Here is a 19027-nt window from a genome sequence, read left to right as displayed (position 1 = left end):
TACTACCTCACTAATTTTTTAAAAATTTCATTTTCTTTAGTTATTTACTTGAAACAGAGCAACAGAGAGAGAGGTAGAGGCAGAGGGAGACTGAGTTCTTCCATCTGCTAGTTTACCCTGCAAATGCCCTCAACATCCATGTCTAGGGCAGACCAAAGCCAGGGGCTTGGAACTCCATCTGGGTCTTCCACATGGGTGGCAGGGCACAAGCACATGGGTCATCATTTGCTATTTTCCCATATGGGTTAGCAGGATGCTGGACTGGAAAAGGAGTAGCAGGGACTCAAACCAGTGCCCTGATGTGTGGACTGCCAGTGTTACAAGCAGCAGTTTAACCTGATGTGCCATTGTGCCAAACTACTTACATATTTTTTAACTCTTTCTATTTGATTTTGAGTAATTTCTAATGACATCTCTTCAAAATTGTTGAGTCTTTCATCATCTGTGCCAATTCCTGTTAAGCATTTCCTTTCTCCTCAGATTTTAAACTATAGCATTCCCATTTGACTGTTTCTAGTTGTTAAATTTTTTATTTGTTCGTTAAGGTTGTTCACCTCTTTTAACATCCTGTCTTATTTAATTATGATTGTTGTAAAGCCTTTGTCAATTGGTTCCAATATGTACCATTTTTTTCTTGTTATGCTGTTTGCTTTATCCTTTTTAAAATGGATTGTTTTACTTGATTTTTTTTTATTTATCTCCTAATTTTTTGAGGAAAATCAGGTATCATGAATAGAGGAACAGTGAGATAGAGCAAACTAATATTTATACCTAGAAAGAATTGTACCACTCTCTCTCTCTCTCTCTCTCAGGCAGTTAGGATGTGGGGTTTAGAATCTGAAAGACTTGGCTGGCTTGGCTTTGGCCATATTCGATGCACCACAGGATTCCAGTTCCTCCAGATGCTAAGCACAGGGTCCGTGGTCCTATGGGAAGAGACAGTGTCTGTCTCCCCCATCAGCTCTCCTCCTCCCCCAGGTTCTTGCCATTCTCACAGTGGTGAGTGTGCTTTCAGCAGGACTGTGCGTTTCTTGGTTGTGCCGCTGCAGCCTCAACCTTAGGCAGGACCTATCCATCTGGGTCTCAGTGGTCATGCATTTTTATTATTCCTGTCCCTCTACCCAGGGCAGCCAAACTCTGTCTTGTGTCTGTGATTGCTGGTTTTGTGGGGCATAATTCTCTATCAGCCTCTTACACTTCGAGATACCTTACCAACAGAGATACTGACAGTTTTGACTTTTTAGTTTCCTGGAATATCTTTTCAAGAATATTTTTTATAGTGAACAGCCCTGTAAAATAAAAAAAAAGGCAGTGTTTTCCTCTAGATACTTCGTTCTGCAGATTTGCTTACTGTCCAGTGTGATAAAGACAAATGCTCCTTCCAGGGTGAATGTCAAGTAGATTTGCTTGAAGTCTGCTCTAAAAGACTGGAGAATCCCGGGTCCATGTTCCTGTCTGTGATGCAATGCACTGCAGGTGTGGGCGTCAGCTAACCTTCCTTAAGTCACCCTATGGGCACTGGGGCTCAGGGACCTGGTGAGGGAAAAGGATGACACACTGAGCGCTGCACAGCTGCTGTGAGGATTAAACTGGCCTTTGTCTGACCTAGGAGCTGCGTGCCATTCTGTCAGCATGTATGAAATGATGTTCACCTAACTTGTTCACTTAGGGGTAAGTAAAATCCCAGACCCTTCCTGGCTGTTGACAAGCTTCGGTGGGAGTTTCCCAGCCCTCTATGAGTCACGCCAGGCCTCCACTTGCAATCAGTGCAGGATCTCAGATTTAAAGCTGTTTTGTGCCTCTTGTCCCTAGGGATGCAGGGCTCAATCCTAGTAGCAAAGCAGTTTTGTCTGTGTCCCGAGTTCTCTTCTACTGCTCTAGCCTCTGGCTGGCTTTCCTGACTCCCTCCTCGGGGGCTTCAGGCATTTCTTTGTAAGAGTCTGGAGAAGTAGGCAGGTCTACGCCTTTACACCCAGGGAGGGATGCTTATCACTTACGTCATGGATGTGCCTAAAAGGGGATTTCCCTGGTCTCCTGCTCACACCTTGGTCTTTCTTCTGAGCACCTGGTAAGGACCCACAGATAAAAATCTTGCAAGTACATGCAAACTTTCCTGTGTCTAGTGTCTCAGTGACTCCCAATTAACATGTTAGCCCACTCTCCGCCTTTAATTGGGCACTAAAATCTTTGCTTATATCTTTCGTATCCACTTCAAGGTGTTTACTTTTTATGTCCAACTAAGCAGAGGCAGTGTTGGAGACAGCATCCTGTCTCTCCTTGGATGTTTATTTACCTTTGGAATTGTATTTACTAGGTTCCTTGCAGAATTAATTCTCTAATGAGTTCAAGAAAAGTATAAATCATAGTGGGAGGGTCATATTTATCCCCCAAGGACTCTTTCTCCATCTTAAGTCTCAGTCTTAAGCTTATCAGATGGGGAACCACTACTACTTTATCTATTGAACACACTCAAGACTTTCTCTTTGTTCCCTGTTCCCTCAGTCAGGAGGCTAAAGAGCCTGCAGCAGAGCAAAATGGAGTCCCCCAAAGTTTTGGTGCATTTTTAGTAAGTAACTAATTCTTCCAAGGACTCTGGTTCAAAACCATTGGCTTCGTTTTTCTTAGAACTTAACCCTCCACCTTTAAAAGGAGACAAATTGACTGAAGAAATCTTCAGAGTTTTATCTGCATGCTGACTCTTTAAATTTTATTTAATCTTCAACAAAGAAGATGAATGTATGATTGAAAATTGGAAAGGAACAGAGAGAAAATTGAGACTAAAGAAAGGTAAATGACTTTCCCAAGGCTATACAGATGAGAAATGAAAACAAGAAATGCAGAATAAGATTGCAGTTATCAACGTTCGACCACAAGGAAGGCCTAGGGGAGTGAATAACTGTACAGACTAGATGGACTGTGTTCAAATCCTGCTCTGCGGCTTACTGACTTGCAAATCTTAAGAAAGGTGATTCAACCATTCTAACCTCCAATTTACCCTCCTCACAATGGGGATGATAGTGGCAACTGTTGCTTCCTGGTAGAAGGTGAACATTAAAGGACATTGTTGAAGGTAGCTTGCCAAGTGCTGTGAATGGAAGTATGAAGTCTTGCAAACAAGGACTTAAATGAACGAGCAATCAGACGTGCTGTCAAGTCAGGATTTCTTTGCTCAGTCTTCAATGGGCCTACATTGCATGCTCTCCTAGGTCTCAACCTTATGCAGCAAATTTGTATGATGTCATTATTCAGGATGAGTGATATTTAAAACTGTTTAACTATGCCATCTGCTCGCAGGTGTGTGGCGTGACATTGCTCCAATAACCCTGCAACAGTTTGGATGGATGTGTAGATGGGGATACGGTTCTGAATGGGGATAAAAATGATGAAGAAGCAAATTTGGCTTAAAGCTACAGCAGGGGGCATGCATCTGGTGTAGTTGGTTGGGACACTATTTGGGATGCCCACGTCTCATATCAGAGTGGCTGGGTTCAAGTCCCAACTCTGCTTCCAATTCCAGCTTCCTGCTAATACACCAGCATGGGTCAGGTAGGTGCCAACCCTACCATCCTCACGGGAAACTGAGATTGAGTTCCTGACTCCTGGCTTCCGCCTGGCCCAGCCTTGGCTGTTGCAAACAAATGGGTATTGAGCTGAAACATGAGATATCTATGTCTGTCTCTGTTTCTCTCAACTGAAAAAAAAAAAAAAAAGCTACAGTGGAACAATTGCCATGGAACTCATTTTTTCCCCAGGAATAGCTGCGGTAACGAGCAGTGCCAGATTGGCGTTTCGGATGTTCATTTTCTAGCCCAGGCTATAATTTTTATTCCTGTTTATTGACCAAGAACTGCTTCATTTACTGAACTAAACGCCTTGTGCGGCAGTCAGGCGGCTCTGCGGCTTTGCTGCCCGGGGCCCTGCCTGCAGTGTGCGCTGCTGTCCCATAGATGGCGGCATTTCACAAACAACGTGGCGGCCATGGCTCTAGGAGAAACTAGCTCCATGATCTGTTGACAGGATTAAGGACCCCTGTTGTTTTACAGGAAGTAAATAAATCCTTATGGTGTTCTGGAAACCTCAGAAGTATATGAGAGTGGTAAGAGATTGTTTATTCTATGGTAAAGGTATCAAATGAATATTTACAGCATTTAAAACAATTACCTCGGATTGATGTGGATTAGTGTTAAATAAAAGCCAGCCTGTTTGCATTATCTAGTTGAGAGCACTTGGTAAACTGTTGCACAGTAGGTTTACTTTCCAAGCACAGACTTGTTTGCTAGCGTGAGTCCATAGTGAACACCACAGATGAGATGTCGGTGGCACGTTCTCTTTCTAAATCCTGATGGGATATTTAGAAGTTAAAACATCTATTATGTGTGTAAACCATTATGTAATGCCCAGGTATAGAGCTGTAAACTATAGGGGCATAATATATAGTAACCAGAATAAAGGCTACAGTCACAGAGGCTAAATAGTAATATAGTAGATAGGTTAAGCAAACGATTATCTTCAACTTTAAAATTCATTCACATTCTCAATGTTGGAATCTGTTTGAGTAGACACAGAAAAGCATTCTTGTCATCAGTCTGAAACGTAGATGCTTCCTTGGATGGTAGTAGTGCTTTTAAATATGTCTCTGAATTATTTCAACACTGACACAGGGCTATAGTTCAGCTCATCAGTGGGATTCACACAGATGGCCATTCCTGCTCTCTGTATTATTCACTGCCTTAAGGTGTGTTCTGCTTGTTCTTCCTAATTTTTCTGGAACTAATTTTACCCTGTATGTTTCAAGAAGCTACTAATTTCTGAAAAGTGCATTTGATTTGCAATCATGATGCATTGCCAACTAAATATGATTATAATTTTGAGCTGTAACACACGCTTCCACACACTAAAGATCAAGATTTCCAATTTTAAAAAATGATCTTATAAGTGGGAATCTTAAATATAAACTGTCTGTTCTTTAATTGTGCAACTAGTCTGGGAAGACTTAACACAGAGTGCAATTTTTTTCTTAAGTGTGAAGCTGAGATGTTGACTATCCACAATAAGGCTCTGTACCATTCTTTTAATTTTTATGATGACTAATTGGATAAACTGGCTGCAACAGTCAATGAAACATAGACTTAGGCCCTGGATATAATACTAACTGTGCCTCAGTCTGGCTATTCTCAACCATCCTGTTCTTCAATTTTCATAGTAGTAAAATGGGAATCATAATTACTTTAATAGAAAGCAGTGTTTGATTTGCTAATGGCAGTAAATATAGTATTGTTTGTGTAAATGAGATGCTGGACATTTGCATGAGTTACAGTTTAGGAAAAGCTTCAGGAAACTGGTCATCAGTGGCAGGTTCCTCTTGCCTACCTAGCTTGCACTTCCTTGTGTCACACGGTTGTATAACGTCACGGCACAGTTGTCCCGGGGCCAGTCCAGAGCATTTAGCTTGACAAGAGTCAGCCCAGAGCAGGGAGAGCATTACACACTTTAGAATTGGTAACACAATTCAATAATAGGCAAGAACGGAGGCCAGCGCTATAGTGTATCAGGTAAAGCCAATGTCTGCAGTGTTTGCATCCCATATGGGCACCGATTCAAGTCCTGGCTGCTCCACTTCTGATCCAGCTCTCTGCTATGGCCTGGGAGAGCAGTGGAAGATGGTCCAAGTCCTTGGGCCCCTGCACCTACATGAGAGATCTGGAAGAAGCTCCTGGTTCCTGGCTTCAGATCAGTGCAGCTCCAGCCATTGTGGCCATCTGGGGAGTGAGCCAGCAGATGGACAGCTTCTCTCTCTGTGTAACTCTTTCAAATAAATAAATAAATAATTTAAAAAGGCAAGAACAGTGATAGAAAGGTGATGAAAATCTAACCGATAATTGTTTTTGTGTGTGTGTATTTTGGTGCATTTTTTATAATTATCTTTGATGCTCTAAATACTGCTTGAGAAAATTACAGAAAAGAATCAAACGTAGGTAAATAGTAAAACATTCTGCAATGCATTTTTAAAAATTGTAGTAAGCACACATAATGTGAGACTTACCCTCCTGTTTTCAAGTGTGGAATGCAGCATTGCCAATTATGAGCAGAGTGTTGCATCCCAGGTCTCTAAGCCCTTTCCTTCTTGCTTAACTGAAACCATGTATCCATTGAGCCTTCCTCCATCCCCTGGTCCATCCTTCTGCTTGATGCTTCTATGAGTTTGACTGCTTTAGATAACTCATGTAAGTGACATTTTCTCTATTATTTATCTCTTAATGGACTTTTCAACTGTTTCTGTGTCTTAGCTATAATAATTCTCCAGTGAACCTGGGAATGAAGGTATCTCTTTAAAAAACTGATTTCAATTCTTGTTAATAAATAGCCAGAAGTAGGATTGCTGGGTAATTTGGTAGCTCTATTTTTAGTTTCCTGGGGAACATCTGTAATGTTTTTCCACAGAGGCCGTGTGTTCCCACCAATAGTACAATGGTGTCTGATTCCCCCATACCTCACCAACACTTTTTATTGCCATTATTGTTACAGCCATCCTCACATCTGTGAGGTTACACATCCTTATGTTTTTTATTTTAATTTCCTTGATGACTTATGCTTTTGAGCATCTTTTCTTATACCTGTTAGCCATTTTTATGTATTTTCTGGAGAAATGTTTCTTCAAGTTCTTTGCCCATTTTTAAAATACAGTGAATTGTTTCTTTGCTATTGAGTTGCATGGATTCTTTAAATATCTTGCAGATGAACTCCTTGCCATATATATATATATATATATATAGTTTGCAAATATTTGCAAATATTTTCCATATTCTGTTGTCCTTTTACTCTGTTGTGTCTTTGCTGTTTGAAGTAATCTGACTTGTCTGTTTTTGCTTTTGTTGCTTGTGGTTTAGGTGTTGCATCCAAAAAGTCATGGCCAAAACCAAGGTCAATAGACTTTTTCTGGAGTGGTCATTTAGCTTGGTTGTTAAAAGATGAATGGTTAAGATGATTGCATTTCATACTGCAGTGCCTGGGTTCAATACCCAGCTCTGACTTTTGACTCCAGTTTCCTGTGACTACACACCCTGGGAGGGAGGAGTGAAGTATTTGAGTTCCTGCCACCCATGTCTGAGACCTGGGCCCAGTTCCTGGATGCTGGCTTCAGTGTCAGGTCCAACTCCAGCCATTGCTGGGTTTTGAGAAGTGAACTAGCAGATGGAAGTGCCATCTGCTCTCTTTCTCTGTCTCTAAAATATAAATTAATTCAATTTAAACTCAATGAAATAAAAAATCAGCATATGAAAGGGTTATCTGTATCCCCATGTTCATTGCAGCACAATTCACAATAGCTAAGGTATGGAATCAACCCAGATGTCCATCAACTGTTGACTGGATATTTATAAAAAAAAAAACTATGATATATATACACTATGGAGTACTACTCAGCTATAAAATAAAAAAGAGAGAGAAATCCTGTTATGATTTCTATGAGGATTTAATCAAATTCAAGTCTTACCTTTAAGCCTTTGTATTGGTCAGCTTTTTGTGACTTTAACTACAACAACTGGGAGGACCATCTCAGGGAGGAGGGTTTATTTCGGCACATGCTTTGGAGATTCACAGTCCGAGATCAGGAGACCCCAGTAGTTAGGCAACTGGTGAGGCCAGAGGACAGTGAAGTGGCAAGCGCGTAGGCCACCAGGAAGCAGAGAAAGCCAGGAGACACTCTCTTCATCTGCCCTCCGTGTAGCGCCTTCTTACAGAGCAACCTCATCCAGTCCAGTCACTTCCCAACGTGCCTGCCTTAGACACCTTAACCGGATCAAGTCTCCACCCTTAATCTGTTCACTTTCAGTTTAGGACTGGATTTCAGATGTTTGCCTGAGGTGGCATAATAATCTTTATTCCATTTTGAGCTGATGCTTGTGTCTACACCAGGTGTTTCAGAAGTTGCCATTTTGTTTCAAACATAATAATCTAGAAGTGCAACAAATCTGTGATCCCTTTAAATCATCTCTCTTGACTTCCAATATGATCAAAAATTGTTTCAATTAATTTAAATACTTTGACAGTTTTTAGAGTAGTTTCATCAGTTCTTTGAATTGACTTATAAAAATCATGCAGTTACTGTTAAATATGTGGTATGGGCCTGGATCTTTGAGTGACTGGCGCATTTACTAAAGTAAGGGGATAGGCCGGCGCCGCGGCTCACTAGGCTAATCCTCCGCCTAGCGGCGCCGACACACCGGGTTCTAGTCCCGGTCGGGGCGCCGGATTCTGTCCCGGTTGCCCCTCTTCCAGGCCAGCTCTCTGCTGTGGCCCAGGAGTGCAGTGGAGGATGGCCCAGGTGCTTGGGCCCTGTACCCCATGGGAGACCAGGAAAAGCACCTGGCTCCTGCCATTGGATCAGCGCGGTGCGCCGGCCGGCGGTGGTGGCCATTGGAGGGTGAACCAACGGCAAAGGAAGACCTTTCTCTCTGTCTCTCTCTCTCACTGTCCACTCTGCCTGTCAAAAAAAAAAAAAAAAAAGAATTTAAGAATTCCAAAGGTACAGTTTCTTTATATCTTTTAATTTCTAGAACAAACCAAATAAAAATATTACAATAAAATACGATGATGACAACAGACCATTAATAAACATAAAACTGAATGCCATTTAATGATGTTCTTGTAAGTGAATTAAACATCGGAAGAAAACTATCCCCCTTTGAATTCTAGAAATAAGGTCACTGCTGCTGATTGTGTGTGTTGCCGAACTCTTGTCTCAGTGAGTCAGGCTCTGTGGCAGATGTGGTCAAGGCCAGCATTCTTCCCCCACGTGGGCTTGTCGCTATGTTCTGCAGGGGAGCTTGCCTGTTGGCTTGGAAACATTCTGACTCTGTCCTCGTTTCCAGAGAAAATTAGGCACTTAGGCGCCTTCATTATTTCAGGTAGCTAGGTAGCTTTTCCTTTTGGTAGCAAATACAACCTGACATGTTACTTTTTTCCTCTGTAATGTCACAGGCCTCTGCTCTCCGTTCAGGTCCTACTGTCCCCAACTCATCATCTCACATTAGGATGCACTGCATAACTAATTCTGCTCTGTTCCTGGTGTCGCTGCCTCTTAATGTCACCGGAAAATGTTCCAAGAAAAAAAATCATGTAAAGAACCATGAGTTGTCAGTTTATCCAACCCCTCTCCTAGGGAGTGGGAGATGGGGCGGTTGCGGGCGGGGGAGAGGCTATGGGGGAAAAGCCGCTATAATCCAAAAATTGTACTTTGGAAATTTATATTTATTAAATAAAAGTTAAAAAAAAACCTCTCCTTGCCTCTCAAGGCTGTAATCCAACTACATCTGATTTTCTGTGCCTTCCCAACAGGGACCCTGTAGATTATTCAAACTCTGTATCTAAAAGGACATTGTGTCTAAATCTTTTTTTTTTTTTTTAAGATTTATTTATTTATTTGAAAGTCAGAGTTACACAGAGAGAGAAGGAGAGAGAGAGGTCTTCCATCCAATGGTTTACTCCCCATCTGGCCGCGACGGCTAGAGCTGAGCCGATCCAAAGCCAGGAGTCAGGAGCTTCTTCTAGGTCGCCCACATGGATGTAGGGATGCAAACACTTGGGCCATCCTATACTGCTTTTCCAAGCCTAGTAGAGAGCTGGATTGGAAGTGGAGCAACCAGGTCTCAAACCGGCACCCGTATGGGATGCCAGCACTGCAGGCAGTGGCTTTACCCACTACACCACAGCACAGGGCCCGGATGGTGTCTAATTCTTAACGCAATGATTCATTCCTTTCTCTTACATCTGGAATTCTCTTCCTTTTCCATTGTGTCTAAATCTGACTCTCCTTTAGGTTTCTAATTTACTTACTTGTGTATGCCTGATTGGAATGTAGCCTGGACTATGAGAGAGACTTACTTTCCAGCCTTCAGAGTTGAGTAAAATACAAACGCCAGTTTACTTTGAAGTGTCTCTGATTATTTGGCCACAGTGGCTCTGCTTTCCCAGGCAATCTTTTCATGCTTATGGCTTGAACTACACTTCAATTTATCCTTTTGTAGTCATTGGTAGATTGATAAACCAGCACTATTTATAGGACTTTATGCTATCATATTGCTTAGTAAGCCCTGTAATTAATAACGCGCTTGTCTTCCTCTGCATTTGAGTAGCTGGATCATCGGCAATGATTTGTAGAATGCGTGTCCCCAGGAAAGAGGCATAGTATCATGGTTAAGGGACACCCATATTAAATACAGACCAGTGTGAGTGTCATGGTCAATTTTATGTCCCGACTCAATCTGGCTGAGCTGCCCAAATAACTGATGAAACTTTACTTCTAGATATGTCTGTGAAGATGTTTTAGGGAAAGATTAGCATCTGAATTGGTAAATTTCCTCATCAATGTGAGTGGGCATTGTTGGAATAAAACAAGGCAGGGGAGGGGTGGGCTCATGCTCTCTGAGGTGGGACACCCGTCTTCTCCTGTCCTCAAATATCAGTGCTTGTTATGCTCATGCCTTTGCACTGAGACACACACAACAAGTCACACACACACACACTCAGACACACATACACGCTCACACACACTCATACACATACACACACAAGAGTACTTCAAATACCTCGTAAAAATGGAATTCAAATAGGTTTATTTTGGCACCCAAAATTTTTAGGTATTTTTTGTAATAGACATTTCACAAGCTCTTTTGAAGATCCCTTGTGTGTGTGTGTGTGTGTGTGCGCCCCATTGGCCCTATTTCTTTGGAGAGCTCTGCCAAACACAGAAGTCTGCATTTCATCTCTACGGAAGACAAGCTCTGCCATCTTAACTTTTCCGAGTCGGATTTTCACATATGAAACAGAGAAAAAATTCAGCCTTAGGTGGTTAGCAGAGATTAAATTAAATTATATGTGCAGAAGAGAATACTATGGTTTGCCACACTGCAAACATTTGACCATGACCATTGGTGCTGCGTCTGTTATTCCTGGTATTTCACTGAGCTCCAGTTTGGTTTCACTGGCTTTACTACATGTTAGCAACATGCTAACAACATGAGTTCCACTAATTTTCATTATTTTGAGACATGCCTCAATCATATGAGAACAGGATTAAGGAATAGCACTTTCAAACTACCTCTGTCATTCTACATGAAGTGCTCTCTTTTAATTTTATTCTCAACATCCACCAAATGAAAATCAGAACATTTACATTAAGGAGATAATATAGGAATCTAATTAGTTTTGATTTTAAGCTAGTTTGACAATGCAAAGCACTGTAGCCAAGTGCTAAAATATTTTTTAAATATTTTATTTATTTATTTGTTTTTACATTTTACATCTTACTGTTTGATTTTAGTCTTACCAACTTTTGAATTCTCTTGATGAAAAGCAGTTTAAAGTTGTGTATTCAGCTGTCCATCTATATGCATCTGGGATGAACATGGACTGTTAGCCATCACAGAGACCCTTGAGGACCAAAGCAATCTAGTTGCTACTAGGACCTCTCTATTTTTTTAAGACTTTATTTATTTATTTATTTGAGAGGTAGAGTTGCAGACAGTGAGAGGGAGAGATAGAGAGAGAGGTCTTCCATCCGCTGGTTCACTCCCCAAATGGCCACAATGGCCAAAGCTGTGCCTATCTGAAGTCAGGAGCCAGGTGCTTCTTCCCAGTCTCCCACATGGGTGCAGGGGCCTAAGCACTTGGGCCATCCTCTGCTGCTTTCCCAGGCCATAGCAGAGAGCTGGATTGGAAGAGGAGCAGCCAGGACTAGAACCAGCACCCATATTGGATGCCAGCACTGCAGGTGGAGGATTAACCTACTGTGCCACGGCACCGGTCCCCTATGCTAAAATATTTTTAATAAAAGCTTTCTTTGTTTAAAGAAATGGCATGAATCACCAACATCACATTTCTAAAATGTGAGATTATGGGCTGCTAACCGAGCTTGGCCTGAGCTCTACAATCAGACTGACCTGCATTTGAGAGCAAGCTCCGCACTGAGCCTGGGGGTGACCTAGCTGCTGCTCCAGTTTGAACATGATTTGATGCCCACCTCATGTGGATCTTACACTCCAGAGTCACAGGTTGATGGATTAAGGGTGGACACTTGATTAAATCATGGTGTCTGAGGACAGGGCCTCTGCAAAGTGCTTGGACTGGATGGGATTCTTAGGTTAGAGCCCCTTTGATGAAATCATGATGCTTTCTAAGAGACCACATGGACATAGATGAATGAGCATGCTGCGTGTCTCTCTGTCTCTTGACTCACTCTGTGGTCCGTCTTCTGCACGTGTTCTGCCACCCATTGCCCTCATCAGATGCCAGACCAATGGGACCACATGGTCTTGGACTGTGAACCTCCACAGCCATGAGCTGAAGTAAACCTTGTGTCAGAAGCAGCTTCTTTCAAAATTTCTTATGGTAATGCAAAGCTCTCTAACACGCCTATCAGCTTCTGCATCCGTTTCCTGCTTGTAAAACTGGAGTAATAGGCACTATCCTGCAGGTGTTTTTCAAGGATTAAGTAAGACCATGCCCACACATCTTAGTGTGGACAATGCTTCATTTTGTAGTCAAGTTAATGTGCTGAGATGGCAGTGATTTATCACAGGGACCTTGCTGTGGGTTTCACTCTGATTTAGGCACATGGGGCGATTCGAGAGCTGTTTAGTATACAAATATTTAATCAGTATTGCTCACCTACGTCTTGGCAGGTGTACTTATAGGCACACCAATAGAACAAATAAAGTACCACCTCTTCCTTCACAGGACTTGCATCCTATTTGATGGAAAAATATCTAAGAAATGAGTGCAAGATGTTACAGCTTAAGAGTCAAGTCACAAAACTTGAACTTTTGAAAAAAGGAAAGAAAAGAAAATTTAAATAAAGGTCTGAGGTAACAATCGCAGATTATCCTACGGGGGTAGATAGTGAACTGTGAATGTTACAAGCAAGTGGCCTGGAAGTCTTAAGGCAGGAATCACTTTATATACATACTATATAAATAGTAAACATATGCATGGAAGTTTTCTTCAAACTAAATTCACTGTGAATCCGGTCTGTGTGCTGAACGCACAAGCTGTGTTAACTATCCATGCGACGAAAGCTGGCTTCCTGTAGACCAACATCCATGGTGACTCTACTTCCAATAACGAATAAGAATCATTAATTTGCCCTGCTTCATTCTGCTAATTCAATAAGTAAATAAAACCACTAGTTTTGAAAGTCTGAAGAAAGGAGACGTTCGGATCTCAAATCAAGCTGAGGGTCTACGAGGAAAAACAAAATGCCTTGGCGGCTCCCTTCACTGTTACGCAGCGGTATCTCAGGACAGAAGGAGCAGAGTCCAAGAGCACTTTGTCAACCTCAGTAGAGTTTCTTCCTGTCACTAAGTCAAAGTTTATGATCAGGAAGGAGGTTTTTTTCCTGTTAGGTGTCTTTTCCGAGCTTCCTATCTCTGCCTTTCATCTATAATGAAACGACATTTAAAAGAAGGTGGTGGGTGCGATATGATCAGGAGATCGGAGCTTTGTTTCGCCTAAATAGGGAGCTGCTGTTCCAGTTCACTTTTGCCTTTTATTTTGTTTTGACCCAATTGTCAAAACGTTTACCTCTTTCCCAGAATTGGTCATTTTGGGAGAGAGTGGTGCTCAGCAAAGGAATTCCACTGATGTTTTTGAACACTGATCTGATTATGCAAACTTGGTATTATTTTTGAGATAACAAAGTTGTGCAGAAATAGAACATTTGATGTTCTTTTATACAGGGTAGCACAGATGCAAACCATGTGGGTTAGGTCTATGAGTTAGAAATATGAAACATGACAAATAGATATTTTTTTAGAAAAAAAAAAAAACTAGAAACCAAAGAAATTGTAAACTTTCTAAGGAATTGGACACTTGATCTTTCCTAGGAAACCTCTGAATCTTCAGAACCACTTTCTGTCTTCAAAGCCTTTTAAGCCCAGCTCAGCAAGTGTTTACTCGGTCCAGGCATCCAAGTCAAAGAAAAGAGGACCAAGCTGGCTTTCTGAAATCACAGTGTGGAATGACATAAGGGTACACTGTGTTAAGGAACCGTCTTTGAGTGACAGATTATAGGTGGGGGTTGCAATGAGGTAGAAGAGCAAGTGTTTTGCAAATAAAGTTATGGGCTGCAATGCATACTTGACTTGCTGTCTTTTAGATATATGAATGCAAGAAAAAGGTATAGTTGGTGAATGGTTTGAGAGAGTAAGTCACAAAGGATCTGGCTGCATATGCCCTCCCTCCTGGACTTAGTTGAGTCCAGAAAGGCATGAAAGTGATTCCCTCGATGTTGTGTCAGAAAAGGAACATAAAGGAGCAAGCAGAGAAGCCCCCCAATGAGTGCTTACTGCTGTACACGGAAGAATGCTCCCAGGTGGAGGGCTTTAGGAGGAGAGAGCACCTTGAGCTGGTTTGAATTATCCACCAGCTTCTGACTGTGAGAAGAGTGACAGAGATACTAAGTGATAGAGAGGGTGGAGACCTTTTAGAGGAAGAGAAGGTGATTGGGCAGCCATGTCCTGCAAAAACAAACATCCGTGATGTGAGCTACCTGGCGATCCGGCATCACATCGTTGTGACACACGCATTTGGCTGTAAATTTGGCCTTTTCGTTTTTGCTACTGACTGTTCTCACTTCGACACACTCTCTGTGCCTTTGACATCATACAGTTAGTGAGTGCTGTCTGTTTACGATCCATTTCCCTCCATGTGCTCCTGACACTCTAAATGCTTTATCTCCTGCATTTCTCAGCTGACATTTGGGGCCAGAAAATACTGTCTTGTGACTTGTAGGAGTTTATCGGCATCCTTGGCCTTGATACCAGTAGCATTTCCCACTCAGTGAGTGGGCTTACATGCAAAATGAACGAACAGAAGATAAAAAATGTCAAGTGGTAATTAAGCTTTTCTAGATTATCCTGCAGACTTGATCACTTACTTCTGCAAGGAAGACGGATTACGTCAGTTTTACTTTCCTCACAGTAATAGTTTAACAAGTAACTTCACAGCACTTTGCTCATTCTGTCTGCACAAGTGACAAAGAGGATTTTTTCAAGGGTCATTGTCTTCAACCTGTTCAAGCAAAGGAAGTTTTTTCTGGCTATTTCTTGGTACAATGAGCACATGCAAATAAATTCTTAACTGAGTTGTGTGAAGTATTTTGAAAATTTTTAATATTGATCTACATTGTCTCTTGCAGAAATAATTAATATTGATTAATGCAAGGTACTTAGCTTGATAATAATTGAATTCAATTCACAATAAAATGAAGTCAAGTGTTGTGCTTAGAAATTTTTAATAGTAATTGCCTTCCCTTTTTATTTCTATGTCTAGATGAGAGTTGATCTTGGACAAAATTTATTTGACAAATTTGAAGAAAACAGAGCCAAAATCATGGATATAGGTGGGTGGATTTTTTTTTCTTTAAAGATTTACTTGTTTATTTGAAAGTCAGAGGTACAGAGAAGCAGAGGCAGAGAGAGAAAGAGAAGTTTTTCATCCACTGGTTCACTCCCCAAATGGCTGCAATGCTGCAGCTGCACTGATCCGAAGCCAGGAGCTAGGAGCTTCTTCCAGGTCTCCCACACAGGTGCAGGGGCCCAAGGACTTGGGCCATCTCCCACTGCTTGCCCAGGCCATAGCAGAGAGCTAGATAGAAAGAGGAGCAGCCGGGACTCAAACCAGCACCCATAAGGGATGCCAGCACTGCAGGCAGTGGCTTTATCTACCACACCCAGTGCCGGCCCCATTGGTGGGTAGGTTTTAAACAATTGAAGCTGCACAAAATTAATGTTGAAGAGTTTGCATAATAGGAAAAATCATTAAGTATGATGCATTCTTTAAAACTGATTTGAAAATAGTATATTAATTTGTGACTTATGTAATAAAGTAAATAATGTAAAATGAATAAATTTTGTGGTTTCTGCAATTCTAACCTGTGGTATCTGAATTAACCAAGGACATGTGAAGGTGCTCTTCATTTAAGAAAAAAAAAAATTCATCCCATCCCATCCTGCTGAATTACCCTATACCACCCCAAACACTAAGCCTAAATCATCCCGTGTTCCATTTAATGCTTCTTCATAGTCATCAGAAATATTTTAAATGGCAAACAAGAATTAAAATTTTGTTATTATTATGCAAAGTTGACAATTCATTTCGGAATGAGAAAAAAATCAATACAGCTGTAATTATTTATAATAAACTTAATTTACAAATAACCTCCCTGCTCAATCATATGTTTTATTAGTAGGATTTAATGTGATTAAAATATAAAAGATTTAGTTTCAAAACCAATAAGCTATGGAAATGGTTTTCTTACAATAAACTGATGAATAGCACATCTTTTTCGTTTGCTTGTTTCCTATCTGGGCATTAACACAAATGGGCTTGTACCCGGAAGTGGCAATAACAATTTAGACAAGTCAGAGACTAGTCAGGTAATAGACAATTCCTAAAGTCGATTTTTTTCTATTGATCTAAACATGTAAATGGTTTCCAATAATGTCATCTTTTATCACATGTACTCATCTTTAATTTATTCATACACTGAATTTTTCAAATATGTCTTTCATATTTTTGAAGCATTTTTGTCACTGTTAAAGAGCATAAAATAATTAATATTTTTTTCTAAAGGAAATATTTTATTTAATGTTTTTGTACTTAGCAAATCCATTTTATTTGAGGCTCGCTGGGCAATATTTAAAACAGAAAGCATTAGGATCCTTTCCAAATAAAGCATAAAACTAGATAAGAAGCTTGACACAGTAGAACTCCTTGAAGAGAATTTTCAAAATATCAATCTAATCTTGCATTGAGATTATAAAAGAGAGCTCCAAACAAAAATTTCAAAATATATTTGGTTATATGTAAGATAACAGACTTCTAAAGACAAAATATACATAATTAAAATTATTGCAAAAATCAAACCGTGAATAAATTATTTTCAAGTCTTAAAAAGTAAGGGGTTTGTTTAAAATAACAAGGAATAAACTAAACCTAATCAGATCAAAGAACACACACACAGTTCATGAATTAAAACAAGCCAATGGACCCATCGACACAGAAAATTCAACACTAGTAACAAAATTTGTGCAAATTGATGCAATTCAGAAATGTTTTTTCATCTGTCAAATTGGGGAGGCTTGTAAAATTTGTTAGCATGCCATGTTATGAGAGTGAATGGAATACAATTTCTTGTGCACTTGCATTTCTGGAAGGAATTCATTTTGAAAGTTCAAATCATTTACATCATTGATCTAACAGTTGCAATTCTGGACTATATGTCAAATACATGTTAAAGCATAGGCAAGCATTTCAGGATAGCCTTGTTTATAACATACAGAAACTAGAAACATCTTGAGTGCCCAGCCACAGAACATGGCTGAATTGTGATTATAAATAGGATAATAGAGAAGATGTTCATGATAAAGGTAAATCAGAAAGCAATATAGAATAAAGTGAAAATAAGAGTGACTTCCTCCACCTCCTGTATTTCTATTTGCCCACAATAAAGGGATCTTGCTGGCACTTGGCTTCAGTCATTACTTGGTGATCACAGTTCCCAGCCAGTCCTTAGGGCATCCCAGATGGGCAGAGATGGGGGTGAGGGGTGGTGTGCATGAGAAGGTTTTACTTTACAGCTGAACGAAGACTGGATCCAAAGTTCAAATTCTTCTGGTGAGAGATGGGAATTCTTATGCTGCCATTCTCAGTGGTGAAAAGACTTTACTTTCTTTGCCTTTATTTCTTTTTCTGAGAAGAGGACCTAAAATATTCGTCATCGTTCAGTTGTGGACAACATTTAAAACCTATTAAGTTTACAAGAATTTCATCTGTTTCCCACAAAAAAATAAATAAATAAACCCTGAACTTTTCATGGATATTTTCTGGATTTGTCAGTTCTATTACAATATTTTTCATCTGGAGGCCGATAGGTTACAAAATTACCAGTTTCGCAAATTTGGTTTGGATTTTACATAGATTCTCACATATCAGCAAATATAATGGCAACAAGCAGAAAAGGAAGGTTATCAAATTGACAAAAAGTGTAATATGGGGTATTCTCTGCTCTGTATTAATTCTATATCTATTTTTTTAAAAAAAGAATTTAATAATTTGAAAAGTAGAGTGACAGAGAGGGAAAGAGAGAGATATACACTGAAAGAGGAAAGGAGGGAGGGAGGGAAGGAGGGAGGGAGGGAGGTAGGGAGGGAGGGAGAGACACCTTCCATCTGCTGGTTCACTCCCTCAAAATGTCACAGCAGCCTGGCCTGGTCCCGGTGAAGGCTGTAGCCTAGGACTCCATCTGTGTCTCCCATGTGGGTGCATGGAACCAGGCACATGGGCCATTATCTTTTGCCTCCTCAGATGCATTAGCAGGAGCTGGAAGCTGAACAATTGGAACTTGAACTGGTGCTCTGACAAAGGATACTGGCATTGCAGGTGGCAATTTAGCTCACTGCATCACAATGCCAGTCACCTGTTCTCTGTCTCTCTTTCCCTCATTCCCACACCATCTCTCCCTCCCCTGTCCCTAACGTATATGTGGATGTGTTTTCCTGATGACCAGTCCAAAGTTTCTATGAAAATCCTTATACAAATATAAGAAACTCATAAAATTCCCCGAATCTTTCTGATTATGTAATACCCTAGTGAGAATACTTTAAAAACACAACTTCACTTTTTTTTCTGGACTCTAATAACCCACATTAATTTCCACACCTTCAATTTTGCAATTGTGTGAATGTATTTACACTCTATCAGGACAAATTCTGAACTTTTTATCTCTGATCATAAACTGCTGTATTTCTAACTTTTTTACATTTGCTGAAGCTCACTCTTTCATTACCTCCAATTCTCTCAAATACCCTGTTCCCTGTTCCATATATGACTCTACTTTTCTTCCATTGAATGGATATTCTGATTGATTACGCCAGTGTTCTCATTATACTCTAACCACCTTTAAGTTTGCCTGAGAAAGAAGCAAGCCTGAGGAAGTGTTTGACAGCTGAGAATTTTGGAAGAAGTTGTA

The sequence above is a fragment of the Oryctolagus cuniculus genome, chromosome 5 (genome assembly GCF_051225735.1).
Source record: "Oryctolagus cuniculus isolate XC-2025 breed Fujian yellow rabbit chromosome 5, ASM5122573v1, whole genome shotgun sequence".
NCBI classification, from domain to species: domain Eukaryota; kingdom Metazoa; phylum Chordata; class Mammalia; order Lagomorpha; family Leporidae; genus Oryctolagus; species Oryctolagus cuniculus.
This window is presented reverse-complemented; position numbering follows the sequence as displayed.